General features: G+C 40.5%; 17 non-coding genes across 17 annotated transcripts; 4 read left to right on the plus strand and 13 right to left on the minus strand.

The window, feature by feature from the left end:
* Positions 1 to 3,625: 3,625 nt before the first annotated feature.
* On the minus strand, positions 3,626 to 3,698 carry trnam-cau (transfer RNA methionine (anticodon CAU)). Its single transcript has one exon. It is a non-coding gene; the product is annotated as a tRNA-Met (tRNA).
* Positions 3,699 to 4,679: 981 nt separating this feature from the next.
* Positions 4,680 to 4,752, minus strand: trnam-cau (transfer RNA methionine (anticodon CAU)). Its single transcript has one exon. It is a non-coding gene; the product is annotated as a tRNA-Met (tRNA).
* Positions 4,753 to 5,031: 279 nt separating this feature from the next.
* Positions 5,032 to 5,102, plus strand: trnag-gcc (transfer RNA glycine (anticodon GCC)). The gene has a single exon. It is a non-coding gene; the product is annotated as a tRNA-Gly (tRNA).
* Positions 5,103 to 6,039: 937 nt separating this feature from the next.
* On the plus strand, positions 6,040 to 6,110 carry trnag-gcc (transfer RNA glycine (anticodon GCC)). Its single transcript has one exon. It is a non-coding gene; the product is annotated as a tRNA-Gly (tRNA).
* A 1,026-nt stretch (positions 6,111 to 7,136) lies between these two features.
* trnam-cau (transfer RNA methionine (anticodon CAU)) lies at positions 7,137 to 7,209 on the minus strand. Its single transcript has one exon. It is a non-coding gene; the product is annotated as a tRNA-Met (tRNA).
* A 280-nt stretch (positions 7,210 to 7,489) lies between these two features.
* trnad-guc (transfer RNA aspartic acid (anticodon GUC)) lies at positions 7,490 to 7,561 on the plus strand. The gene has a single exon. It is a non-coding gene; the product is annotated as a tRNA-Asp (tRNA).
* Positions 7,562 to 7,966: 405 nt separating this feature from the next.
* On the minus strand, positions 7,967 to 8,037 carry trnag-gcc (transfer RNA glycine (anticodon GCC)). The gene has a single exon. It is a non-coding gene; the product is annotated as a tRNA-Gly (tRNA).
* A 604-nt stretch (positions 8,038 to 8,641) lies between these two features.
* Positions 8,642 to 8,714, minus strand: trnam-cau (transfer RNA methionine (anticodon CAU)). The gene has a single exon. It is a non-coding gene; the product is annotated as a tRNA-Met (tRNA).
* Positions 8,715 to 8,955: 241 nt separating this feature from the next.
* On the minus strand, positions 8,956 to 9,026 carry trnag-gcc (transfer RNA glycine (anticodon GCC)). Its single transcript has one exon. It is a non-coding gene; the product is annotated as a tRNA-Gly (tRNA).
* Positions 9,027 to 10,035: 1,009 nt separating this feature from the next.
* Positions 10,036 to 10,108, minus strand: trnam-cau (transfer RNA methionine (anticodon CAU)). Its single transcript has one exon. It is a non-coding gene; the product is annotated as a tRNA-Met (tRNA).
* A 281-nt stretch (positions 10,109 to 10,389) lies between these two features.
* On the plus strand, positions 10,390 to 10,461 carry trnad-guc (transfer RNA aspartic acid (anticodon GUC)). Its single transcript has one exon. It is a non-coding gene; the product is annotated as a tRNA-Asp (tRNA).
* A 405-nt stretch (positions 10,462 to 10,866) lies between these two features.
* Positions 10,867 to 10,937, minus strand: trnag-gcc (transfer RNA glycine (anticodon GCC)). The gene has a single exon. It is a non-coding gene; the product is annotated as a tRNA-Gly (tRNA).
* Positions 10,938 to 11,358: 421 nt separating this feature from the next.
* On the minus strand, positions 11,359 to 11,429 carry trnag-gcc (transfer RNA glycine (anticodon GCC)). The gene has a single exon. It is a non-coding gene; the product is annotated as a tRNA-Gly (tRNA).
* A 997-nt stretch (positions 11,430 to 12,426) lies between these two features.
* Positions 12,427 to 12,497, minus strand: trnag-gcc (transfer RNA glycine (anticodon GCC)). Its single transcript has one exon. It is a non-coding gene; the product is annotated as a tRNA-Gly (tRNA).
* A 1,056-nt stretch (positions 12,498 to 13,553) lies between these two features.
* trnag-gcc (transfer RNA glycine (anticodon GCC)) lies at positions 13,554 to 13,624 on the minus strand. Its single transcript has one exon. It is a non-coding gene; the product is annotated as a tRNA-Gly (tRNA).
* Positions 13,625 to 13,834: 210 nt separating this feature from the next.
* On the minus strand, positions 13,835 to 13,907 carry trnak-cuu (transfer RNA lysine (anticodon CUU)). The gene has a single exon. It is a non-coding gene; the product is annotated as a tRNA-Lys (tRNA).
* A 371-nt stretch (positions 13,908 to 14,278) lies between these two features.
* Positions 14,279 to 14,351, minus strand: trnam-cau (transfer RNA methionine (anticodon CAU)). The gene has a single exon. It is a non-coding gene; the product is annotated as a tRNA-Met (tRNA).
* Positions 14,352 to 16,564: the final 2,213 nt, after the last annotated feature.

The following is a 16,564-nucleotide window of genomic DNA, read 5'->3' on the forward strand; positions in this document are numbered from 1 at the left end:
ACCCTCTATCAGCTAAATGAAACAGGCAGTGATCTGTTCACTACAGTTATTCATTTCATTATAATTTTAACATTTTGATATCGGAAAATGTACTGATCTTTAATTCCTATTCTCCCTTAATTCATGTGCAGGCCTATCTGTAGTCGAAATTACTATTTTTACTAAGCAATTAAAGGCACCATCAGATTCTGGGTTGTGTTTATTTTCTTCTCAGCCCACTGTTCGGGAAGTGCTACTATAAGCCAGCTGTGACAACTAAACAGTATTGATTGATGTCTCTGAAGCTGCTCCAAACATTAGTGTTCTGTCTTTTTATTGCCCTAATATTTGGTTATCATAAACAAGTTCCACCCTCATCTAACATTGGCCCTTAACACTAGTTTTCAAGTCCTGTAATACATATTTAACAAAGCCCATTTAAGTATACTGACACTTATGAACGTTTCAGTCAGAATTTTCTTCATTCAAATAACCTTTGGATGGACAGGATAATAATAAGCCAATCATTGCTGACAACACATCATGCAAATCAAGTCCTGACACAAAAACTAAGTTGATCCTTTGTCCCATATAGGGCCAGCTTGTTCTTCCTGTTTCTGTATGAATCCACCAGGCTTAGGACTTTATACATGCCCTCCTATACAGATTAAACACAGCAGTAAACCACTCAAAAGTTTGATCGATGAACCTGCCTTCTGGCGACAGATTCTCATGTTAAACATACAGAAGAAGGTATGACTGATGTGCTGCCAGAGTTCAGAGAAAGAAGAGTTGAGACATGTTGGTCAGAGCACTTCCAACATGTCAGCATCACGGCTATTCATAAACACATCACATGCACCTGTAGGGGAGGGCCGGCCTCTGGGAAAGTTCCACTCTGAAGTCTGATTCCAAAGGTTACGTAATGTTGAAACTGAAGAAGGTAAACAGAGAAATGTAAGCCATGCTTTCTGTAAACGTTCAACCTGAATGTCCATACTGTTCCTGGACCACCACCAGAACCTCTACTGATGGGACATTCAGTCTGTTTGGATTGACACAGGAGGGTTGTGTAATCTTCTGGGTATAAAGTATGTCAAGTTTTCTATAAAAATCTTTGTGTTAAAGGACATTTGGACAAAAGGTATTAAAAGTACAAGTACATCTGGAAAAACATCTCAAAAATATCAAAAAGAAGACAGTATTTATATTTATCAAGTATTTCAAAATCTGTTTTTATTATTTTGGGATAATTTAAATTGTTCATACAAACAATTTTCCTAAAAATATCCAAGTTACCTGAAAAAAATAAAGTGATTTACATTATTTCAATAAGGTGTCAATATAGGAAAACAAAAGTCCAGTGGAATTGATTTCAGTCACATAATTAAAACACTTTGATTTAATATCCGATACAAGTGTTTAACAGCGATAGAAAAAGAAAACAAGGATAGAGGATAAGAAAAATAAAGCTGACCAATTCTGTGTCAGTGGTGGAAAGTCTTGTTTAGAGTGATCCACGACTTTAGAGTTGTTTTAGAACTTTAAAAAGCTGAAAGTGTACAGAAAAATGTATACATGCATATACAGTCAGTACTCCACATGCATTTTAATCAAAATGGAAGAATCACATTGTTGCAAAATGAAAACATGCCCGGTGCAGCCTGCACTTGCTCTGAAGGTCTGTGCATGATGACGTTTCACTCATGGCAAATATCTGGAGCCTGAAACAGTCCACACTGAAAGAAACACAAGACAGTCGACATTAGAAATATTTTTCTTTTTACTTAAAAAGAGCGCTGTGGGGTTTTCCCTACAATATTTATATTTGCCAAATATTAAAGGTATCTCTTAATGCATAGCTACAACTATTCCCTGCACTCTAACTTACTTCAGTTACAGATCAGTAGCACAGTTAATAAGATCATAATGATAATACAGTCGGCTCCACATCTACCTGCTGCATTTTTATTGTTATGAATACTGTAGTAAAGATCACTATTTGTTTCCTCTCTTTTCCTATTGCACCTCCTTTAGTACACTTTCTGGTTTCTCACTCTCTCCCCTCCCCCTTGATTGGATGTTGTTTGCACTCTGTCACTAATTAATTAGATTGAATTCACCTGTCTACTCCTTATTTAAGACTGCACTCTCTTACGCTAATGTTTTCATCCTCACATGGGGCGGCAGGTCAGCAATGGTAAGGTGGCTTTTACTCCTATTTTAGTTTCTATCTAGTCCATTTTAATTTGTTTTAAGCTCTTTATTTATTTGTATTTCCTTTCAGAAAGTAATTTGACTTGTTTGTTGTACTAATATTGTTTTATTTGTCTTTCAGTATGGATGTTCAATCCCATGTGTCTTATGTTACCCTTATGATTCACCTAATTTGGAAAGAACTAAACCTGTTACATAAACTCAAGTCTTGTTGGATTCCTGCATCCTGACCCGATGCCCCATGGTGATAGTACCTCAAATTTGAACCCTTCTTAACAAATACATCAATATGCCTAATCACATGCTTCACCATGTGCTCTATTTTCCTCTGAATATTTAATACTTACGATGACTGCATTTCCAATAAAGCATTTAAAGATAATTCAAAGCATAAATAATAGAGGGAAAGACCATTCAAGCTATTCCATCATTTAGATGATTCATAATATCATTACTTTCCTTACCCCCATTAAGGTAAGTTTTAAAAGAGTTTGTTTCTCTGTTCTGCTGAGTGTCCATTAAAATGTTATTTGCATGCACTTAAATGTGTTTCAACGTCTCTTTAATTTACATTTTCAGAAACTGTTCCCGTCTGCAGGAAAGGGTGGGAGCAATTCTAGGAAAGCCTGGTTCTGACATCATCTAGTTGGTTTTGTGGAAGTTTGCTCTTTAAAGGAAATATTCCAGAAATTGATTAAATGCGGGCGACCTGTCACTTGATGTCTCAGTTGTAATGACATTGACCTTTTTACTGTAAAATCCCATTCGAGGGGCTTTATTATGGAAACAGATATGACATTTAAGGCCCACATTAATGGTGTGTTGTGACACAGGAGAGAACTGACCATTCTTAAAGTGATACTACACCCAATATCTCTTTTGACTATCTGTCCCAACACCCATAAGCTTTGAAGATTTCACTAAAGAGTTTGTATCTCTTTCTCCTCGACAACAATGGTATTTTATGTGGCTCAGAATGGATGACGAAGGGTTTTAAGTTTCCAATGAAATTAATAAGCAAGAGGTCCCGCAATCCTCTTGAGCAGTGACTTGTGTTCTTTCTCATCTCTATTCCCAATAAGATAAAAAATGAAAACTACAAGGAATGTTATAGTCCCTGACAAACTGCAGTGTATAAAATCATATATTTTCAAAGCTTCTATGCTAGACTTACATTAAATTAAGTTATTATCAATATTGCTAAAAAATATTAGGAAGTTATATGCTTGAAAGCTTTTTTTTTTTTTTAAAAGCTCCAAACCAGTTCATGATAAAATGAATTAAATATAACTCAAGTAACCTATAGCCAGTGGGGACATACTGCAGGAAGTTTATACTCCAAAGGATTTAAGACTAACAACAAAGCATTCAACAACTAACACAATGAATACATGTTTGTTTTTCAGGGTAAGTCTCATTCCAAAACACATGCCCCGTGTGAGGCTCGAACTCACGACCTTCAGATTATGAGACTGACGCGCTGCCTACTGCGCCAACGAGGCCTGAAAAACAAATATCTGAATGGATTTTCAAACAAAAAAAGCTTTAATTAGCCTCTGCCCTAATTCAACACTCTTTAGTGGTCTGAGCTCTAAGAGGAAGGAGGAACATTTGATACACCTCTTGCTGCAGCTGTCTGTTTCATATGAGCTTAAAAGGGTTTTGTTTCTATCAGGGTTCGCTTTGGCATTATATCATGTACTCCTTGCAAATATGAGCATTGAAGCAGATATTACAGAATTGAAACGGTCGCAAATTCTGCGATGGCAGTTTTGAAAGACACACCACCTACAGTGCAGTTCACAATAAAGCCAATAGGTGGCAGTAAAAGAAAAACTACAAGCAAAGATTATGGGGAGCGTTTCAGATTCTGCAAACACCAGGAAGTCGTGAGTTGGACATGTGTCACAAAAATGCAAGCTATGCAAAAGTTTTATAAATAGAATAATAAAAGGTTGGTAACTGCAAGATAAAATACTGCAACAACACGACCAACCTCCGTTGTCATTTGATAAGTTGCTAGCAACAACAGCTGGACTCGCTAAAAATTCCCTAAACTTCTAATTAGATAAGAAGATCCCAAGTGGCAACCAAGTGAAAAATCTTGCAGTTCATCAGCTCGAAAATCCTGCAAAACTAAAAGGACAGGAGTAAAGTGGTGATCCTGAGTTTACATGTGTCTGACCTGTCTGCTGTGTACACGATACCCCCAACACTGAATGACATCTTTTTAACTCAATTCTCTACAGCTACAGTTGTTAAGCACTGAGCAGAACTACTTAGTTGAGGAAGGGAGTTGCAGCTTGTTTGAGAAGAAAGCAGGACCAATGAATACAAGGAGCAAATAAAAATAAAATGCAGTTCTGCAGTGACCTATAGGCAGTGGGGACATATTGCAGAGAAACTACGAGCTGAAGCTCAACTAGACAAAGTTTATACTTCCGTTTGTTTTTCAGTGTAAATCTAACATATTCTAAAACACATGCCCCGTGTGAGGCTCGAACTCACGACCTTCAGATTATGAGACTGACGCGCTGCCTACTGCGCCAACGAGGCCTGAAAAACAAACATCTGAATGGATTTTCAAACGCACACATGCTTTAATACGATTTCTCACTGAAACTACATGGGTGTGCAACTCAGATTACAAATTTCTTTACGACAATTCTGCAAGATCTCATAAAGGAGCAAAGCAACTGGTTCTGATAATTAAAGATATTTTTAATGACAGACCTGAGAGAAAATGGTGAAATATTCCTCTAGGAAAGGTGCGTTTGAATAACAGCCTTGTGTGTTTTGCCGTTCGAAAATAAAGGAAAATTCCTGGGTTTTTAAGCATTGGTGGTTCAGTGGTAGAATTCTCGCCTGCCACGCGGGAGGCCCGGGTTCGATTCCCGGCCAATGCAACAACAATTTTGAGGATTTCCTATAAGCTCCTTCCATAATATACCTCTTACACTGCTGTCTGTTCTTTGTCTGGGCTCAAAAATGTTTTTTTAGCCCTCAGTCCTGGCTCTCTCATTTGCTCTGCAGCGCTGCCTCAGCTCTGTCAGACCATTTAAACCAAAGGTTTGTACTGTACACAATATGTCAAACAAAACTACACATATAACTAACGACTTGCATTATGGGGATCAAACTCACAACCTGTAGATGATAAAATAAACACAACCAATTATCAAATGTACAGAAGAGCCCAGTTTGCAGAGTAGGTGTCAGCTGGTGACTCATAATCCAAAGGTCGTGAGTTGGACCTCACATGGGGCACCAGTTATGTTATGAGTCAACAAGGAGTAGTCCCTGGTTAAACACAGATACCTGTTGGAACGATGATCTTGCCCTTGGAGGACGCTAACCCAAATCACCTGCTTTCTTTTCTGCAAGAGTTTGAGGGATCTCACACCTCAACAGAAGGGAATGTAAGAAAGTTTCTTTCTATTTTTCTGAGTATAGAGCAACATCTTGTTAAAAACACTGCAAAGAGAAAATGTAAAACACTTCAATGACGTATGAATGTGCTTAAAATTTAAGCTCGTTATTTTCGGTTTTCAAGAATGTCTTCTTAGAAATTGGCGGAACGACTATATCATAGAAGGATCAAGGTTTTGTAAAAAAGCTATGTTTATAAGAGTAGTGACATTGCATCATCTTTTGTAAAGGCCAACAATTCTGAAAGATCTCACAAAGGAACGAATGCAACTGATACCAAGCTGTTTAAGTATTTTAGGGTGAAGGAACAGAGAGAGAATGGTTAAATCTCCTCCAGGAGAAGTGTTTTTATAACAGGCTCATGTGTTGCCTTTTCTTCAGCGAAAAAATCACAGAAAAACAGGCCTACGTCAAGCATTGGTGGTTCAGTGGTAGAATTCTCGCCTGCCACGCGGGAGGCCCGGGTTCGATTCCCGGCCAATGCATCACAGTTTTGGAAATTTGAAGGCCTTCATATGTACATAAGGTCTTACAGAGCCCATATTATGCCCTTTTTAGGGTTCGTATATTTAATCTGTGTTCCTACTTTTGTACGTTCACAATCGCTAAAGTTTGAAAAAAGTGTCTGTTTTCATGTACTGCTCCTCCTTGCTCCCTCTCCGCTCTGAGTCCGTCAGCTACACTCTGTTGAGCCCACACTGTTAGACCCCACGTGGGCCAAGTCTGCTCTGATTGGTCTGCCAATCCGCTCTGTCGTTATTGGTCAGTTGCTCAGCACGCATCTCGGAAATTTCAACATGAGCTGCAGGGCCACAACGAGCCAATGGGCTTAGATCAGTGATCTCACACTGACAATGACGTCGGACTGACACATTTTTATTGAGGGGGGCTAGAACCGAGCGTTACATGCAGCTAATGCTACAGCTAACAGGAGGACGTAGGAGAAGCCGCGTTTCCGCGGACTTTGAATTTTTGCACATAGATGTGCCTAAACATGCACAGGACACTTGGAAAACACACTAAAGGGCATATAAAACCAGAAAAAGAAGAATATGGGACCTTTAATACAACACATGCATGGCTTGTGGCTAGAAGGTTAAGCTTGAATGATTTAAAACAACCGAGTCTTCTCCTACTTAGCGGTACACCATACCATATGTTAAAGCTATTTATCTGTGGAAATGTGTTATTTTCATGCGCACACTATTCTTAAAAAACAAAGGTACTCCTGGAGGAGTCCATGTTGCTTGTCTGAATTGTTGCCAACTTGCATCTGGAACGGGACGTCATTCCCAGTTCTGAGATCCAAAGAAAATGGTACGCACCATTCCTGTGTTCTGAAGTAAGACTATATAAACTATAACTCTCCAGTGACCTATAGGCAGTGGGGACATTTTGCAGAGAAACTACCGTGTATGGACGAGCTGAAGCTCAACTAGACGAGGTTTATATTTTAAGCAATTCAGATTAACCTGTTTTTCAGGGTAAATCTAACATATTCTAAAAACACATGCCCCGTGTGAGGCTCGAACTCACGACCTTCAGATTATGAGACTGACGCGCTGCCTACTGCGCCAACGAGGCCTATTTTCAATACAAATCCAGTTTTTTTTAAATCGGCGGTATTCCCTGCAGCATCATAAACACTTTTCTACCACTGAACCACCAATGCTTACATGTTCAAGGTCATCGCACTATGCAACGCAACCCAAAGGTCATGGGAACTAGGCATGCAACAATTCTCAATAAAATATTGAACCGTTCGGTACGGCATCCACGGTTCAATGCTGACTTGTGAATTGCGGTTTTAACAGTTTCTTTTATATACAAAATGTAAATGCCAACAAAGGCAGCTGTACGCACCTCCTCGTTAGTATAGTGGTGAGTATCCCCGCCTGTCACGCGGGAGACCGGGGTTCAATTCCCCGACGGGGAGTGTACATACCTTTTCCTCTGTAGTCATTTGTCCTTAATCTTTTAAGATGAAAACAGTTGAAAAATTGACATCATTTTGCAGTACTGATTTTCCTAATATGAAGGAACAATTCAATAACAATAAAACAATCTTAAATATCATTGTCTAACCATTTGTAAACATAAAAGATACAATCTCCTTCTTATGTATAAACACAGTAAGTTTCTATACTGAATAGAAATAATTTCAGGAAATCACATAACGCCTGTGAAAAACCTGTTGGGCTCAACTTCAAATCCTTAGATTACAAGACTGATGCAAGAGCAATGAATTCACTTAAAGCAAATTCAACTCGAAGTTAAATAAAATCAAAGGTGATTTACTTTCTTCCAACATCTAAAAAGAATAAAGTATAGAAAAGGATGATGCATTGGCCGGGAATCGAACCCGGGCCTCCCGCGTGGCAGGCGAGAATTCTACCACTGAACCACCAATGCTTACATGCCTAACATTTTTTCACTATGCGGAACAATCACGCAGACTTGCAGGAGAGAGTTTCACAAATACACCTATATTGTCTCTAGTCTTTGAGGGAAGAGTGTAGTCAGGGTTCAAGGTGTGGATTTTGAAGTAGCTCAATAAATACGAATGTACAATCTCATAATTGTAAGACTCTCTCATGCAAGTCCGCATGATTGTTTCACATAGCGACAATTTGTTTGAAAATACTGGAGTAAGAGCAACACAACAGACTTTCCCCAGTGAGGTATTTTACCATTTTCCATCTGTTGCTGTCAGCCAGTTCCCAGGCTAAGGGCGTGGTCAGACTGGCAATCCGTACCGTGCCTAAGGACACTTCACCCCTAAAGTTCAGTTTGTTTGACTAGTGTGACCGCTCTGTACCTCTGACCAGTCCTTGGCCATGGCATGCGTCGGAGGTGTGTTTCTGCAGGGTACAGTTCATGCACAAGCACAAGCACACGGGTAAACAACGTTGACATCCTTCATTAAGGAGAAATCCGGAGTGTTCTGTATCTGACTAAAATGAAAGCGCACCTTTGAGATCTATGTGTCACCAACATCAAGACATATCAAAACACATGCCCCGTGTGAGGCTTGAACTCACGACCTTCAGATTATGAGACTGACGCGCTGCCTACTGCGCCAACGAGGCCTATTTTCATCACAAATCCAGTTTTTTAAAATCTGCGGTATTCCCTGCAGCGTCATGACAACACAAGCTCTGCACCTTAACTACCATTGTAGAAAAAAAAAACCTGATAAAATCCTCTTACAAGGAGCTCAGGTTCTGTTGGCTCACACCCCATGGTTCGGCTACACATGATCATCACACCTGCACAGCTCCTCAACACCAAGTCAAATTCCTTGTATGCGTCAAGTGGAGAAAAGGATGATGCATTGGCCGGGAATCGAACCCGGGCCTCCCGCGTGGCAGGCGAGAATTCTACCACTGAACCACCAATGCTTACATGTTCAAGGTCATCGCACTATGCAACGCAACCCAAAGGTCATGGGAACTAGGCATGCAACAATTCTCAATAAAATATTGAACCGTTCGGTACGGCATCCACGGTTCAATACTGACTTGTGAATTGCGGTTTTAACGGTTTGGCGTTTAACTAGTTTCCGCGCATTGTATTTCTCTCTAAATTGGCTCTGTCTGTGTGTGCCTGTGAGTCAGCGCGCAGGGATGAGGAAACCCCGTCCGAGTTAATAGCCGATCACCACGCGCTAAAGTTTGGTGACGCTGACAATAACATTACTTTTAGCATGGCGAGCAGTGAGGAGCAGCCGGGCCCGGTACAGTGACAGTCTATAGATCATACAGGCTGCAGTCATTGCTCAAGTAGAGTCTCACTACAGACCAGTTTCTGAAAGTGTGGAGCGAGCGTGCGCGCCTGGAAAACATGTAGAGTGCAGTGTTTCCCACTCGTCCAGGTATATTAACAATGAATATTGACATTCATTGAGCTAATTGTAGTTTACTTCATGTTCAAATCTAATCTGACTTTGCAATAGGCTGAAAGGAGAGCACCTGAATTTGTCGCTAGCAACAACAGCTAGACTCGCTACAGCATTAGTGTATGCTGTCCCAGCCAACACTGAATGAAGGATTGAAGTCAAAAATTCCCTGAACTTCTAATTAGATAAGAAGATCCCAAGTGGCAACCAAGTGAAAAATCTTGCAGTTCATCAGCTAGAAAAATCCTGCAAAACTAAAAGGACAGGAGTAAAGCTAAGTGGTGATCCTGAGTTTACATGTGTCTGACCTGTCTGCTGTGTACACGATACCCCCAACACAAGGAGCAAATCAAAATAAAATATAACTCTCCAGTGACCTATAGGCAGTGGGGACATTTTGCAGAGAAACTACCGTGTATGGACGAGCTGAAGCTCAACTAGACGAGGTTTATATTTTAAGCAATTCAGATTAACCTGTTTTTCAGTGTAAATCTAACATATTCTAAAACACATGCCCCGTGTGAGGCTCGAACTCACGACCTTCAGATTATGAGACTGACGCGCTGCCTACTGCGCCAACGAGGCCTAGTTTCAGTGCAAATCCAGTTTTTTTTAAAATCGGCGGTATTCCCTGCAGCGTCATAAACACTTTTCTACCACTGAACCACCAATGCTTACATGTTCAAGGTCATCGCACTATGCAGCGCAACCCAAAGGTCATGGGGACTAGGCATGCAACAATTCTCAATAAAATATTGAACCGTTCGGTACGGCATCCACGGTTCAATGCTGACTTGTGAATTGCGGTTTTAACAGTTTGTTTTATATACAAAATGTAAATGCCAACAAAGGTAACTGTACGCACCTCCTCGTTAGTATAGTGGTGAGTATCCCCGCCTGTCACGCGGGAGACCGGGGTTCAATTCCCCGACGGGGAGTGTACATACCTTTTCCTCTGTAGTCATTTGTCCTTAATCTTTTAAGATGAAAACAGTTGAAAAATTGACATCATTTTGCAGTACTGATTTTCCTAATATGAAGGAACAATTCAATAACAATAAAACAATCTTAAATATCATTGTCTAACCATTTGTAAACATAAAAGATACAATCTCCTTCTTATGTATAAACACAGTAAGTTTCTATACTGAATAGAAATAATTTCAGGAAATCACATAACGCCTGTGAAAAACCTGTTGGGCTCAACTTCAAATCCTTAGATTACAAGACTGATGCAAGAGCAATGAATTCACTTAAAGCAAATTCAACTCGAAGTTAAATAAAATCAAAGGTGATTTACTTTCTTCCAACATCTAAAAAGAATAAAGTATAGAAAAGGATGTTGCATTGGCCGGGAATCGAACCCGGGCCTCCCGCGTGGCAGGCGAGAATTCTACCACTGAACCACCAATGCTTACATGCCATACATATTTTCACTATGCGGGAAAATCATGCGGACTTGCATGAGAGTTTCACAAATACACATATGTAGAGTCTGGAGGAGACTGCCAGCATTAGGCTGTCCACCTAACTCGTAGTGGACAAGTTAAGGCCATGTCAGTGTTTCCAACTCATGGCCGCACTTAAATGAATGTCATGGAACGTCTACATCGACAGTCTTACTTGACTACCTTGCTCATATTGCCGCCTAGTGGACATGCAGATAACAATTTTTAATTCTCTGTCTGAATCATACTCTCTATACTGAACTATTTTAAATACATAGTACAGAAAAAGTACACACATTCCAGTATACCGTGCAACACTAGTGTAGTGTGCATGTCTGTGAACGTGAATGAGGAGCTCTTGCTTGTTTCTCAAATAGAAAAGGATGTTGCATTGGCCGGGAATCGAACCCGGGCCTCCCGCGTGGCAGGCGAGAATTCTACCACTGAACCACCAATGCTTACTTGTCAAACTTTTTTTTAATTTTCGGAAAAATCATGAGGACTTGCAAGAGAGAGAGGCTGCAGGAGACGGAGACTGAACCTGCGAAGCAGCAAGAGTGCCAGTTCAAGTGTCTTGACCGGGGACCAGCGGACATGCGGCCACAGGAGAAGAGGAGCGAACCCTTGACCCTCCGGTCGAGAGACGATCGACTTTCCCCCTTGAGCCACATTGTCACTGTGCAGCAGCGGGAGCAAAACCTGGTCCTGGACATCAGACATGCGACCACAGGAGCCAGGGACCAAGCTCTCGACCCTCCGGTCGAGAGACGGTCAACCTTACCCTTTAAGCCACATTGTCCCTGCTCAGCAGCAGAAGTAAGACTAGGTCAAGTGTTTTTGACCCAGCACTCATTGAACATGCGGCTGCAGGATCAGGGGACCGAACCCTCGACCCTCCAGTCTAGAGACGATCAACCCCTGCCACATTGTCACTATGGAGCAGCAGGAGCAAAGCCAGTTCAAGTGTCTTGACCAGGGACCATCAGACATGCGGCCACAGGAGAAGGGGAGCGAACCCTCGACCCTCCGGACACGAGATGATCGATTTTCCCCCTTGAGCCACATTGTCGCTGTGCAGCAGTGGGAGCAAAACCTGGTCCTGGACATCAGACATGCGACCACAGGAGCCAGGGACCAAGCTCTCGACCCTCTGGTCGAGAGACGGTCAACCTTACCCTTTAAGCCACATTGTCCCTGCTCAGCAGCAGAAGTAAGACTAGGTCAAGTGTTTTTGACCCAGCACTCATTGAACATGCGGCTGCAGGATCAGGAGACTGAACCCTCGACCCTCCAGTCTAGAGACGATCAACCTTTCCCCTCAGCCACATCATCCACAAAATGTTACTGTTTGTGTGCCATGAGTGCACTGTAAGGTCCACTCAATAGTTAATTGAGATTTTAGGTGACTCACAAAAAGTCTTCCTTCCAAAATATAATAAGAATAAAAAAGGATGTTGCATTGGCCGGGAATCGAACCCGGGCCTCCCGCGTGGCAGGCGAGAATTCTACCACTGAACCACCAATGCTTACATGTCAAACAAATTTTTAATTTTCGGAAAAATCAGGAGGACTTGCAGGAGCCGGAGACCGAACCCTCAACCCTCCAGTCGACCGACGATCAACCCCTGCCACATTGTCACTATGAAGCAGCAAGAGCAAAGCCAGTTCTCCGGTCGAGAGACGGTCAACCTTACCCTTTAAGCCACATTGTCCCTGCTCAGCAGGTCACTCAACTTCACTGCATTTGTGTGGTTTTTTTTTAGATGTTAAATGATCCCATTAAATGATACCCTCAAATCTACGCTGAAAGGGAAGGAGCCATCCGATTGGCTACAGATAATTCCCTGTTGAAAACTGTGCATTTATGAATGAGCCAAGTCAGGGGAGTCTCAAAAACCCACACACAAAATTAATGAAGTTCACACATGACAAGCAGTCTGTAAATGCAGGCTCAACAGTTGGTATATAAATGTAACATCCAAATATGTTTTTGATGAAAATTACAAATACTTTTAAATACATATATTTGTGGATTTCTACTACATGTATTTAAAACACTGTGTGCATCAGAAATACATATGAGAACCTTATTTTTTTGTGTATTTCTTTTTTTTACATTAATAAACAACGATAACTATTTTTGTACTTTGAAAAATATTTTTATTTTAATTATCATCTGCAGCCTCTCTGTGCTGCTCTGTGTCTATGACAGCCCCGACACTGAGAGCAGAGGAGAGGAGCTCCTCCAACTACACTCTTTACTGCAAGTGCAATAAAACCTTCGCAAGTAAAAAGCCAATACTTTATCAACACACCTGTTCAACATACAGATACATCATCACTCATTTTCCTGCAGGTAGTTGGTCATTTGTCGGTATGTGATGCTGCAGGTGGTACACTGGGCTGTGTTCTGCTGCCTGGCAAGCGAGGTCTCTGTTTACAAACCGCTAACGGCAAATCATTATGTGACATTACGTGGAAGGTCCACTGTAACAATTAATTTCATTTCACACAATTGAAATTTTAGGTGACTCACAAAACAGACTTCCTTCCAAAATATAATAAGAATAAAAAAAGGATGTTGCATTGGCCGGGAATCGAACCCGGGCCTCCCGCGTGGCAGGCGAGAATTCTACCACTGAACCACCAATGCTTACATATCTCAGTATTCCCTTAGGCGGTTCTTCAAGGATCAAGTAGGCTGTAACAACATGAAGATATGCAACGCAGCAGCCGGTTCACAATGTCATGAAAACTGTCACAAAATGTGTCTTTTCCTGCAGCGATGAATAGAGGCTGTAAACCACACCATGCATAAGAAATGAATGAACTAGCGGGACCAGGCTAAAAGAAAAAAACTCTGCGCCCAACGTGGGGCTCGAACCCACGACCCTGAGATTAAGAGTCTCATGCTCTACCGACTGAGCTAGCCGGGCTTATTTAACACCACGAAATGTCCCTTTATATAACGTCTAAAGTATTGTACTGTTGCTAAAAACCGTCTGAGATGTTTTGTTATGTGCATTGGCAAGCATGCATACAAACTTCTTTCATAAATGTGTTGTATTTGATTCATTTCCAATCGATAATCTAAAATAACTGTAGGTACTGTAGACCAGGGGTTCCCAAACTTTTCAGGTCGTGACCCCCAAAATAAGGGGGGCGACAGAAACTGGGGACCCCCCCACTGTTCTTTAAGGTGGTATAACGTAAACACACTAATAAACCTATCCAAAAACTAGGAACACAAAATAATAAAACAGTTTAGTATACTCATGCTACTTGGAGGGAAAATGTGCAAAAGACATGCCCCGTGTGAGGCTCGAACTCACGACCTTCAGATTATGAGACTGACGCGCTGCCTACTGCGCCAACGAGGCCTGAGACAGTACGAAACCGGATGCCTTTAAAAAGCCACCCCGAGTCCATCTGTCTATAATACACAATAATTAAACGATGGTACACAATTACCTTTCTAAAACACAAAGGGCAAGTTGTTATCCCGCCACCGGCTACAGCAATGGCTACCGATTAACATAAGCGAATATTATCTGATGGTTGCAGTACCGCTCATTGTCCACCAGATGGAGGCAAAGCGCTTCTCGCAGGAGCTGCAGGATTTCCACTACTCCAATTTAAATACACTGCTCACAAATAATAAGTACGATTCATCAGTTTACTTTTCTTAATTAAAAAAAAACCGATTTACATAAATAAATGCATTTCAATTATGACTATCTCTTCTAAGTTTCTTCTAATTTTTGGATGTATAAAGTTAAAACGTCTCCACTCATAGGGCAAAAAACTAGAGAGGAAACAACCTTAGAAATAATAGTCTTATAATAATTTAATTTCGCCAGTTTAAACTGCGGCCAAAAACATGTATTGACTAGATTAGCTTTCAAATTAGCACGAAGCTAGCAGCACCGTCCCATGGTGGTAACACGCAATGCATTAGAACTTTCCAGAAATTGGTTTTAAGTTTACGCGAATTACTACTTATGGCAACAAACGCGTAAACCCCTGAGCATGAGCGACATTTAACCGCAAAGAAAAATTGCATCTCAGCTGTTTAAAACTGCATAAGGATAATAAATATGTAACAATCAGCTGACTCTGACACCGTAGCCTTTAAGCTAACACTTGCGCCATGCATAAATTATCAAACACGTGCAATTACGGTAACATCCAAGCACCATTTTTGATATAAAAATCTTAAAATCTTACTGTAATTTAAGGTTGACAGTTACTCACTTAATGTCGCTGGGTTTCACACATTTTGCTGCGTTTTCCTCCAAGTGTCCTGGGCATTAAGTTTGGTATGGAGCTGCTGAAACTTCTTCTGTTCCTCATAGTCCTCCGTCGATGACTGCAGTTAAACTTCAAAAACATAAACTCAATTTAGTAACCTGCAGAATAATGTGTAGCAGCGATGCGTTGATGGCATGTAGCTCCTCTGTAACCGGCCCGGAGATCAAATCCAGACTCTGAGGCGCCTTCAATTAAGCAGCAGCCAATAGGAGAAGAGGATGCACAAGTTTAGTTGAACTATGAACTTTTCACCTGTTCAGTTCAAAAGTGAAAACTTACAACATTTAACTCCACTATCAGAAAGAACTTGTTTGATTAAATCACATCAGACTAAGTTTACCTGCTGTTACAAAGTCATTACTACGCAGGGACTAGTTACTGCAAAAACAATGCATCATTAAAAAAAAGTAATTTGTTGCACTTTATACCCAAATTGATACTCATAAACCAGGGGTGTCAAAAGTGCGGCCCGAGGGCCATTTGCGGCCCTTGAGGGGATTTTTTGCGGCCCGTGACTTCAAATGAAGAATCATTAGATTTTGTCCCGAGGTCTTGATTAAGATCGGCACATTATCTTATTTTTATTTTTCATGTTAACAAGAGCTGAACAATATTCCTCAAATAGAAAATGTTCAGTAACATGTTGTTGTTTTTTTTTACTATTTTCCACATTTTTTTGTAAACTATGAAAAAAAACGTATGCAAAGTTTTTGCAAACAAGCGGACTGTTGTTTAACCATTTAATGACCTGAGCTAAATGAAGAAAGCTTTTCTAAAAACATGAACCACCAGGCTTGATTCTGAGAACAAAACAAATAAAGTTTTTAAAAAAAAAGGTTTTTCACCACAAAAGGACAAAACAATAAACTCAATAAAACCATGGAGGGCCACCCCACATGACATCGGTATATGATAAGGCAGATTGTAGTTTATAACCAAATGAAGATTTACCAAAGAACTGTACTGAGCCTAAATACATGCAAATGGTTCAAGTTCATTATCTAGATTTTTAATTGTGCCTTTTCCCTTTTCCCTCATATTTCTGTAAACAAGGCCAAGTATTTGACTTATTTCTTCTTTTACTGGTAGAAATGGATTTCCTATTCTTTAAAAAAAACATAATTTTTACTCCTTATGAGTTTTGAAAGTGCTGAAACGAACAATGGACATATTGCACAAGTTTACTTTTTATTTAAATTTTATTTTACTTACCATTTTGTTTTGTACCTTTTGCACAATTTAGAATTTATTACTGTAAATATTATTTATCTTATTTTACCTT

The sequence above is a fragment of the Labrus mixtus genome, chromosome 24, assembly GCF_963584025.1.
Source record: "Labrus mixtus chromosome 24, fLabMix1.1, whole genome shotgun sequence".
Taxonomy (NCBI): domain Eukaryota; kingdom Metazoa; phylum Chordata; class Actinopteri; order Labriformes; family Labridae; genus Labrus; species Labrus mixtus.